Genomic DNA, 10,430 nt, shown 5'->3' on the forward strand with positions numbered 1-10,430 from the left:
CAGGGCTAAGATCCAGCTCTTGTTGGAGAGGGCAGAGCCAGCCCAGGCTCATTCAGTGATAGGGAAGATGCTGTAATACCTTGCAGGCAGAATGATGGAACACTGCCCTCTGGAATTTCCCAAAAGCCTGTCCTCTGGAATCAGCCCTCTAGGGTGCCTGGGAAATATGTTCATAGTAAAGTTTCTCACTAGAGGCACTTTACTATAAAACCACCAGAAGGAGGTGCCAGGGGAAGCTGCTGGGTGCTACCAAAACCATGCACCACGGGAGCTAGGCAGTGGAGAAAAGCTGCACAGGCTACAGGAGCAGCCTACCCAGTAAGCACATCAGAAGCAAAACCCTTTCTTCCTGCACTGTTTTTCCAGTTCCCTCTACTGACATAGCTTCAGTTCTAGTTGTCAAAAGGAAAAATATTTAAATGGCCCAGACCCATTTTCATAGAGCGGTCAATAAGGGAGAATCTAGAGAAGATAAGCAACATGAATAAACTGGCACAACTTACCCGCTGTTTTCTTGATATAACAACTACGTTGATAAAAAGTTATTAAAATGTATATGTTAACATAAAAACTGTTCATTTGTTGTTCAGGATAAGCCTAATACTTTGAATTATTTTATTGCAATTAAAATCACCAGTCTTAACCCTGTGGCCAAGGGCTTAATTGGGAGGGGAAGGAATTTTTCATAAACTAAAGCAAATAAGGATTTACATTTAAAAAATCTGGACTGTTTACCTGATAGTATATTAGCTTTCTAGGGCCGCCATAGCAAATTACCATACACTGGGTGACTTAAAACAACAGAAATTTCTTCTGTCATAGTTCTGGAGGCCAGAAGTCTGAAATCAAAGTGTTGCCAGGGTCACACTCCCTGCAGAATCTCTAGTGGAGAATCCTTTGCCTCTTCCAGCTTCTGGTGGTTCCTAGCATCCCTTGGCTTGTGGCAGCGTAACTACAGTCTCTGTCTTCACATGGCCTTTTTCCTTGTGTGTCCCTTTGTTAAAACTTCCTCTTTTTTTTTCTTATAAGGACACTAGTCATTGGATTTCAGACCCACCCTAAATCCAGGATGAGCTCATCTCAAGAACCTGAACTTAATTACATCTGCAAAGACCCTATTTTCAAATAAGGTTACATTCACAGATACTGGGAGTTAGGACATGGATATATGTTTTGGAAGGGACACAAGTCAATCCAATAAATTATTTCTTTTGTTCTGGCCCTTTTAAAATTACATTTTAAGGGAAGATCAAGTTGAAATTTTAACAATTCTCCATAGAATGGCAAAAAAAAAAGAAAAAGAAGGAATACTGAGATGGAGGAACAAATTATATAAATAAATAGTTTTTCTCTTTTACTATCTCAGTTTTCTTAAAAAACAAACGTAATAAAATAATGTATTCCTATATTTTAAACATCACATACATTACATGTTAATATATTTTAACATTGCATATATAACAAGCATAACAAAAATAGGGGAAAAAAGAAGAGGGAATAGAACTATATAGGAGTAACATTTGTATATCTCAAAAGAACTAAGTTAGTATTAAAGTGAACTATATCCTATTAAGAGGTATATGATAAGCCCTAGAGGAACTACTAGAGAAATAAATGAAAAAATTATTTTGAAAATTTAAAAGTTACACTAGGAAATATTTAATGCAAAAGAAAGCAAGAGATGAGGAATAGAACAAAAAATACATGAGATACATAGAAAACAAAATAGCAGATAAATCTAACTACATTAATAATGACATGTGAATGGATAGGTTCCACTTCCAGTGTGAAAGCATGAAGAGCTTTGACCAGCTCCCCAGTGAAATTAGTGAAAATTATAAAAATAACCATTCAAAGTATCAAGAAATGGCCTTGATGGCATAAAACAAATAAATTAAAAACAAAAACAAACATGTATTCAAGAAAATCTACTAAAGCTTTAAGAACAGTAAAAGTCAATGGTATTTGAACCAAGACCCACTCTCTCCATCCTCCCCACAAGCTTATCAAGATAGAAACTCCACTGCAGAGTAGAACAGCCAATAAAACAGGACTCCCTCTCCCCCTAGTTCTCAGTTGAAGGGCTATCTTCTTGGGTGATACAGGATATAAGTGTTTCTCATACTTCCCCCAGCTACCTATTGCTGAAGCTATGTTCTGACCCAATGCAGCCAAGAAATAGGGGGCTTCCTTTTTTTTTGCCCAGCCCCCACTCATAGGACAAGGCTAGAATTTGGACATGGTGGCACTGAGAATACTGGGGCCTTGATCACCCTTATTCTGGGCTGTGGCACAGATGAAACATGGTGAGAGGTAAGGCTAAGAGACCTAGTCTTGGTGCCCACCTCCTACACCAAGCACTCATCTTCAAAAGCAGAGATGTCAGAGAGAAGTGTGACATTTTCCTGGCCCCTAGTGCCAGAGCTGTAGCTCAGAGATTTTACCCTAGAGGAGAAGTAGGACTTAGAAGAGAGAGCTCTGAATCTTTCCCGGAAGAAACTGACTTTATTTGCAACAGAATGTGGCAAAATCCAAACCTAAGAGCAATCTAAAATAAGAAAACAGTGAAGGTTGTGGTAAAAAGCAATTGGAAGGAAATTAGTAGATTTATTGAAATTATAGGGTAAAACTTAGGCTGTCTGGTTTGCTGGAAAGAAACAAAGGAAAGAACCCTCCTGAGGTCAGAGCAAATCTCAAACACTGACCTAGGGAAATACTCGTATGTCTTCAAAGGAGCCCAAATTAGACTGGATCATACTGTGAAGCAATTTATGTCCCGCTGCATTGTTGAAAATAACAGAGCAAACAGCAGGTAATTAGTAAAACTTACGAGTTGAGAGTGGTCAAGAAAAGAGACGAACAGAGCCCTGCCAAAATTAGTGTCATCTCAGGGTGATTTTGTGCATACTCAAGGCTGCACCCACATCAGGGGCTTCATACAATGAAGTGAACAAGCACATAACAATAACAGGACCTGGAAGGGGGAGACCAGTGCCCAAGGCTGCTAAATATAGTGTCTAAAATGTCTAGTTTCCAACAACAACAAAAAATATGAGACATGCAAAGAAATAGGGAACTATGAACCATACATCAAAAAAGGTAGCAACAGAAACTGCCTATAAAAATGACCAGATGTTAGATTTAATGGACAAAGCCTTCAAAGTAACCTTTGTAAATATGTTCCAAAAACTAAAGGAAGTCATGCTTAAAGAAGTAAAGGAAGGTATGAACAACGTTACATCAAATGGAGAACATAAATAGAGAGAAATTATATATGTATATATGCATATGAACCAAATGAATTTCTGGAGTTCAAAAGAATAGTAACTGAAGTTAAAAACTAACTGGAGGGAACAAGATTAGATTCCAACTGGCAAAATAAAGAATTAGCAAACTAAAATAAAAATAAGCAAATGTGTCTGCATTAAACTAAAAAAGCTACACAACAAAGGAAACCATCAACAACCTGAAAAGGCAACCTATTAAATGGGAAATATTTGCACATCACATATCTGATAAGGGATTAATATCCAAAAATATAAAGAACAAATACAACTCAATAGTAAATAAATAAATAAGTAAATAAATAAGTAAATAAATAAGCAATCTAATTTAAAAATGGGCAGAGGATTTGAACAGACATTTTTCCAAAGAAGACATACAGAGGCTGACAGGTACTTGAAAAAATGCTCAACATCACTCATCAGGAAAATGCAAATCAAAATCACAATGAAATATCACCTCACATCTCAGAATGGCTTATTTTCAAAAAGTTAAAAATTAAGTGTTGGCAAGGATGTGAAGAAACAGGAACCCTCGTGCACTCTTAGTGGGATTGTAAATTGGTGTAGCCAATTTCACAACATACAAATACCAAATCATTACATTGTACACATGAAATTGATAAAATGTTATGTGTCAGTTATAACTCACTTAAAAATTAACAAACTTGAAACATGGATAGAAATTATGAACTCCAAAGAACAGAGAGAAAAGGAATGAAGGAAAATGAAAGCCCCAGAGAAATGTGGGACAATATTAAAAATACCAACATACAAGGTCAGCCAATTAAGTTCGTGAACTCATCCTAGAAAAAAATGCTACCTACCTTTTTGCTGAATGTCACTATGGTCACCTTCGAAGTACTCCCCTTGGGAAGCTCTGCACTGACACCAGTGCCTAATCCACCCTTCAAAGCAATTTTGAAACTTTTCTGGAATGGCTATCAGAGCTGTCATCGTATTACCCTTGATTTCCTGAATGTCATCAAAATGTTTTCACTTCAATATTTCCTTTATCTTTGGGTAAAGAAAAAAGTCACTGGGGGCCAGATCAGGTGAGTAGGGAGGGTGTTCCAATACAATTATTTGTTTACTGGCTAAAAACTCCCTCACAGACAGTGCTGTGTGAGCTGGTGCATTGTTGTGATGCAGAGCCATGAATTGTTGGTGAAAAGTTCAGTTCATGTAACTTTTTCAAGCAGCCATTTTAGCACTTCCAAATAATAAATTTGGTTAACTATTTGTCCAGTTGGTACAAATTCATGATGAATAATCCCTCTGATATCAACATTTAGCAACATTGTTGCAACAAGTTTGCAAACTTAATTGTCAGATCTCATATGTGTGGGAGTGTAAGAAGGAAAGAAAAGTGAGAAAGGAGAGCAGAAATGAATAGAAGAAATGATGGCTGAAAACTTCCCAAATTTATTGAAAAACATTAAACATGCAGGAAGCTCAGTGAACTGCAAATAGGAAAAAGCAAAGAGATCCACAAATAGCCATAGTAAAAATTCCAAAGCCAGTGGCAAAGAGAAAATCTTGAAAGCCGAAAAAGAAAAAGGATTTCTGCCTTACAAAAGAATAAAGTTGATTTCTAATAAAAAACAATGGAGGCCAGCAGACATTGGGAAAACATATTCAATGTGCTCAAAGAAACAAATCAAATGAGAATCCTATATCAAAGAAAGAATGTTTTTAAAATGATGGTGAAATAAAGACATTGCTAGATAAATAAAAATGAAAGAATTTGTTGCTAGCAGACCCACATTACAAGAAATGTTAAAGAAAGTTATTCAACCTGAAAGCAACTGAATCCAGACATTAATTCAAATCCGCACACCAAAGAGCAATAGCAAAGATAACTCTGTGATTATAAAGGACAATAAAAGTACAGTTGTCCTCCTTTCTTAAAAATTTAATTGTATAAAACTATGTTTATAATGTATTATTTGGCCTATAACATAATGGAAATGTAATATATTTGCCAATAACAGGAAAAAGAAGGTGAGTGGGAACAAAGCTGTACTGGGCTTAGGACATGATACCATGTGGTAAATCTACAGGAACAAATGCAGAGAACGAGAAATGACCAATAATCAGGTTAATGTAACAAAATCTATATGTACTAGCTCTTATCTTACCTTTTAAAAATATAATGTAATGATTATAATAATATGTTGTTTGGATTGAAACATTTATGGATGTGATATGTTTAATACACCACAAAAGTAGTGGGGGAAGAGTGTAGAGTTATGTAGAAGTAACATTTCTCTATCTCAGCAGAATTAAGTTAGTATAAATCTTAAACTGATTTTTATGAGTTACAATGTACATAGTAAGCTCCGGAACAACCATTAAAGAAACAACTCAAAAGTATAGTGAAAAAAATAATTTAAGAAATTTAAATACTGCATTAGAAAAGATTCACTTAACACAAAAGAAAGCAGTAAAGGAACAAAAAGAGCAACACATATAGAAAACGAAAGGTAAAATGACACAATTATTGGTGGAAGTGTAAATTGGTGCAGCCACAATGAAAAATAGTAGGGTGGTTCCTCAAAAAATTAAAAACAACTATCATATGATCCAGCAATTCCACTTCTGGGTATATGTCTGAAGGAAATCACTGTCTCACACAGATATCTGCACCTCCATGTTCATAGCAGCATTATTCACAATTGCCAAGACATGGAAACAACCTAAGTGACCGTCAATAGGTGAATGGATAAAGAAAATGTGATTGATATGTATGTATATACATACACACAATGGGGTATTATTCAAAAATAAAATCTAGCCGTTTGCAACAACGTGGACGCAACTTGAGGGCCTTTTGCAAGAGAACTAGGTCAGATAGACGAATACTGTATGATCTCACTTATATGTGAAATCTAAAAAAGTCAAACTCATAAAAACAGTAGAATGGTGATTACCAGAGGTAGGGGACTTGGGGAAATGGGGAGATGTTGGTCAAAGAGTACAGACTTCCAGTTTTAAGAGAAATAAGCTCTGGGTTTCTAACTTGTTACTTTGTTAAATTATCACTTATTAAGTAGAGCCCCAGGGTTTGGGATGGTGAGCCTCAGATCAACAAAACACTACAAGGGAATTGAAATAGAAAAAATTACTACACGCAAGTCCTGGAGGAGGCAAACAGCATGCCTCAAGAGGCCATGTGGGAAGGTCAAGACAGGGTGCAGGGAGAGAGAGAGAGCAGCAGGACCTGGGACACATGCCTTTACTAGAGTCCGAGGGTGGAGTGCTTTGGAGTTCCTGGGCTAAAGCTGGGTTACTCAATTCAAAACAAAAAGAGCAGTTGTTTGGTGAGCTTTTCAGGGATTTTGTCTAGGGTACACAAGGGAAAGGCCCTAGAAGGCAATGGAGTCTCTTTATCACAGAAGCCTTTGGGAGAGTCATACTAGGAACTTAACATTTACGTGTGACTCTGCAGGCTGTTATCCAGGGCATGGACTCCTGGCAGAAGCTACCGTGTTTCCCCCAAAATAAGACCTACCCGAAAACAAGCCCTAGCATGATTTTTCAGGATGGTATCCCCTGAACATAAGCCCTAATGCATCATTTGGAGCAAAAATTAGTATAAGACTTGGTCTTGTTTTCAGGGAAACATGGTAGTGTCAGTGCAGGGGCCCTCGAGGCCACTACAAAATGCATGCCAAGGGAGTAATATTGTGGAGTAGTTTAGCTAAACTCTCAACACTGATGTACAACATTACAATACTGTATTGTACACTTGAAAGTTTCTGAGAGTATATCTTAAATGTTCTTACCACAACAACAAAATAGTAGTTATGTGAGGTGAAGGATGTATTAACCTTGTGTGATAATCATTTCACAATATATATTTGTATCAAATCATCACATTGTACACCTTAAACTTACACAATGTTCTATGTCAATTATATCTCAATAAAGCTAGGAAAAAAGTTAAATGACCAATGTAAATCCAATATGTCAACAATTCCATTAAATATGAATGAGCTAAACAATCCAGTGAAAAGGCAGATTGTCATACCAGATTTTAAAAATTACTCATCTACATTCAGTCTATAGGTGAAACATTTTTGATTCAAAGATATAAATAAACATTCAATTGATAGAAAAATTTATATCATGCAAACAGCAACCATAAAAAAGCTGAAGTGTCTCTACTAATATCAGGAGAAATAAAATTAAAAACAAAAACGTTATTAGAGGTATAGAGGAACATTTTATAATGATAGAAGTTTCAATACATTAGGAAAAGAGGTATAACAAAAACAGGTACTTAACAGCATAGTACTAAGATACATGAAGCAAAAACAGAGAAATGTAGGTAGAAATAAACAATTCAATGATAATAGTTGGGAACTTCAATACCCTATTTTCAGTAATGGATAAAACAACTGGGCAAAACATTAACAAGAAATGGAAGGCTTGAACAATACTAAGACAACCAGACCTCACAGACATCTACAGACACTCCACCCAACAATAGCAGAGTTTCCATTCTTCTCAAGTGCACATAAAACATTCTCCATGATATATTCTAGGACATGAAACAAACCTTGGTAATTTTAAAAGGATAGAAATAATATAATTTATGTTTTCTGACAACAATGGAATGAAACTAGAAGCCAATAACAAAGAAAATTGGGAAACTTACAAATATGTGGAAATTAAACAGCGCTTTCCTAAATAACCAAAGAAGAAATCAAAGGTGAATTTAAAAATTCTTTTTTAAAATTTTTATAAAAAATTATTTGAGGGGTGACCGGATGGCTCAGTTGGTTAGAGCACGAACTCTTAACACCAAGGTCACTGGTTCAATTGCCACATGGATCAGTGAGAAACAATGGCTTGAGCTTGGAGCTGAGCTGCTGGTGGGCAGCCAGTTGGCTCAGTGGTTGGTGCATGATGCTCATAACACCAAGGTCGCTGGTTGGAGTCCCACATTGGCCAGTGAAGTGTGCCCTCCACAACTAGATTGAAAAACAATGACTTGACATCCTGGAAAAACACATTGTTCCCCAATAGTCCTACCCCCCAAAAAAAATTTTTGAGTCAAACAGGATATGCTAGGAAGCAAAATCTCAACAGTTTGGGAAAAATGCTTCCTAAAAAAACTCTTAAATGAATTAAAATGAAGACAAAACACAACAAAACTTATGAGATGCATCTAAAGCAGTGCATAAAGGGAAATTTAAAGGCACAAATACCTATACTAAAAAAGAATAAATGGCAGTATTTTTTCTTATGGCTGAGTAGTATTCCATCCTATATGAAGTCTGACAATTAAGTTCACGATCTTGTTGCAATGATGTTGCTAATCTTTTTCTGATGTCAGGGATTATTCATTATGAATTTGTACCATCTGGACAAACAGTTCACCAAGTTTACTATTTGGAAGTGCTGAAAAGGCTGCATGAAAAAGTTAGACGACCTGAACTTTTCACCTGCAATTCATGGCTCTTGCATCACGACAATTTACCAGCTCACACTGTACTGTCTGTGAGGGAGTTTTTAGCTAGTACCAAATAACTGTATTGGAATACCCTTCCTGCTCATCTGATCTGGCCCCCAACGACTTCTTTCTTTACCCAAAGATAAAGGAAATATTGAAAGGAAGACATTTTGATGACATTCAGGACATCAAGGGTAATACGATGACAGCTCTGATGGCCATTCCGGAAAAAGAGTTCCAAAATTTCTTTGAAGGGTGGACTAGGCGCTAGTGTCAGAGCATAGTTTCCCCAGGGGTTTACTTCAAAGGGGACCGTAGTGATATTCAGCAATGAGGTATATAGCACCTTTTCTAGGATGAGTTCGTGAACTTAATTGTCAGACATCATATATGTACTACATTTTTATCCAATCATTAATTGGAGGTCCTTGGGTTATTTCCATGTCTTGACCATCGAGAATAATGCTGCCATGAACAAGGGGATACATATATCTTTATGGATAAATGTTTGCAGATTTGGGGGGTAGATAGGTAATTCTTTTCTTAATTTTTTGAGGAACCTCCATACTGTCTTCCATAGTGCCTGTACAAATTATAATTTTACTAATCAATGTCACACCAGTAAATTTAATAAATATAAAAAAAGAAGAAAGATCTAAAATCAATAACCTTGCCCTTCTACTGTAATACACTAGAAAAAGAAGAGCAAGTGAAGTGCAAAACACAGAGGAAGGAAATGATGAAAATTAAGGAAAAATTAATGAAATGGAGAATGAAAATGATAGAAAAACATCAATTAAAATAAAAGTCAATAGTGTAAAACAATAAACAAAACTGACAAAACTAGATGGCTTGACCAAGAAAAACTTGAGAGGACTCAAGTTACTAAAGTCAGAAATGAAAGACAAGACATGAGTGCTGAGCTCACAGAAATAAAAAGTAATAGAAAATCTTCCAACAAATAAAGCCCAGGCCCAGTTGGTTTAACTGGTAAATTCTAGCAAACATTTAAAGAATTAGTGGCAATTCTTCATAAATTCTTCCAAAAAACAGAAGAGGAAAGAACACTTTGTAACTTATTCTATGAGGTATTACCCTGATATCAAAAACAAACAAACATCAAAAAAGGGAAAACTATAGAAAATATCTCAAGAATACTGTGATGGTTAATTTTATATGTCAACTTGACTAGCCATGAGTGTCTAGATTCAACACTATTTCTGGGTGTGTCTGTTAGGGTGTTTCTGGATGAGAGTAACATTTTAATTGATCAGTAAAGAAGAGTGCCCTCCCCATTGTGGATAGGCATCAACTAATCAATTGAGGACCTGAAAAGAACAAAAAGCAGTGAAAGGAGAAAATTGCCCCCTCTCCTTTTTTTCCTATTTTACTGCTTGAGCTGGGACATATCTCATCTTCTCCTGCCCTCAGACTTGGATTTACACCAATGGCTTCCCTGGTTCTCAGGGCTTCAGATTTAGGGTGAATTACACTACTGACTTTCCTGGGTTTCCAGCTTGGAGACAGCAGATCCTGGGACTTCTCAAGCCTTAATAATCATATGAGTCAATTCCTAGAGGAACAGAATTTTATGGATGAATTTTCTGAATTGGTTCTGAAGTTTTGGAATTTTCTGTCTAGTGAGATGAGATTTAAAGATGGTAATGAGCAAGGAGCTAGGTAACTTT

Source organism: Rhinolophus sinicus, chromosome X, assembly GCF_036562045.2.
Source record: "Rhinolophus sinicus isolate RSC01 chromosome X, ASM3656204v1, whole genome shotgun sequence".
In the NCBI taxonomy this organism is placed as follows: domain Eukaryota; kingdom Metazoa; phylum Chordata; class Mammalia; order Chiroptera; family Rhinolophidae; genus Rhinolophus; species Rhinolophus sinicus.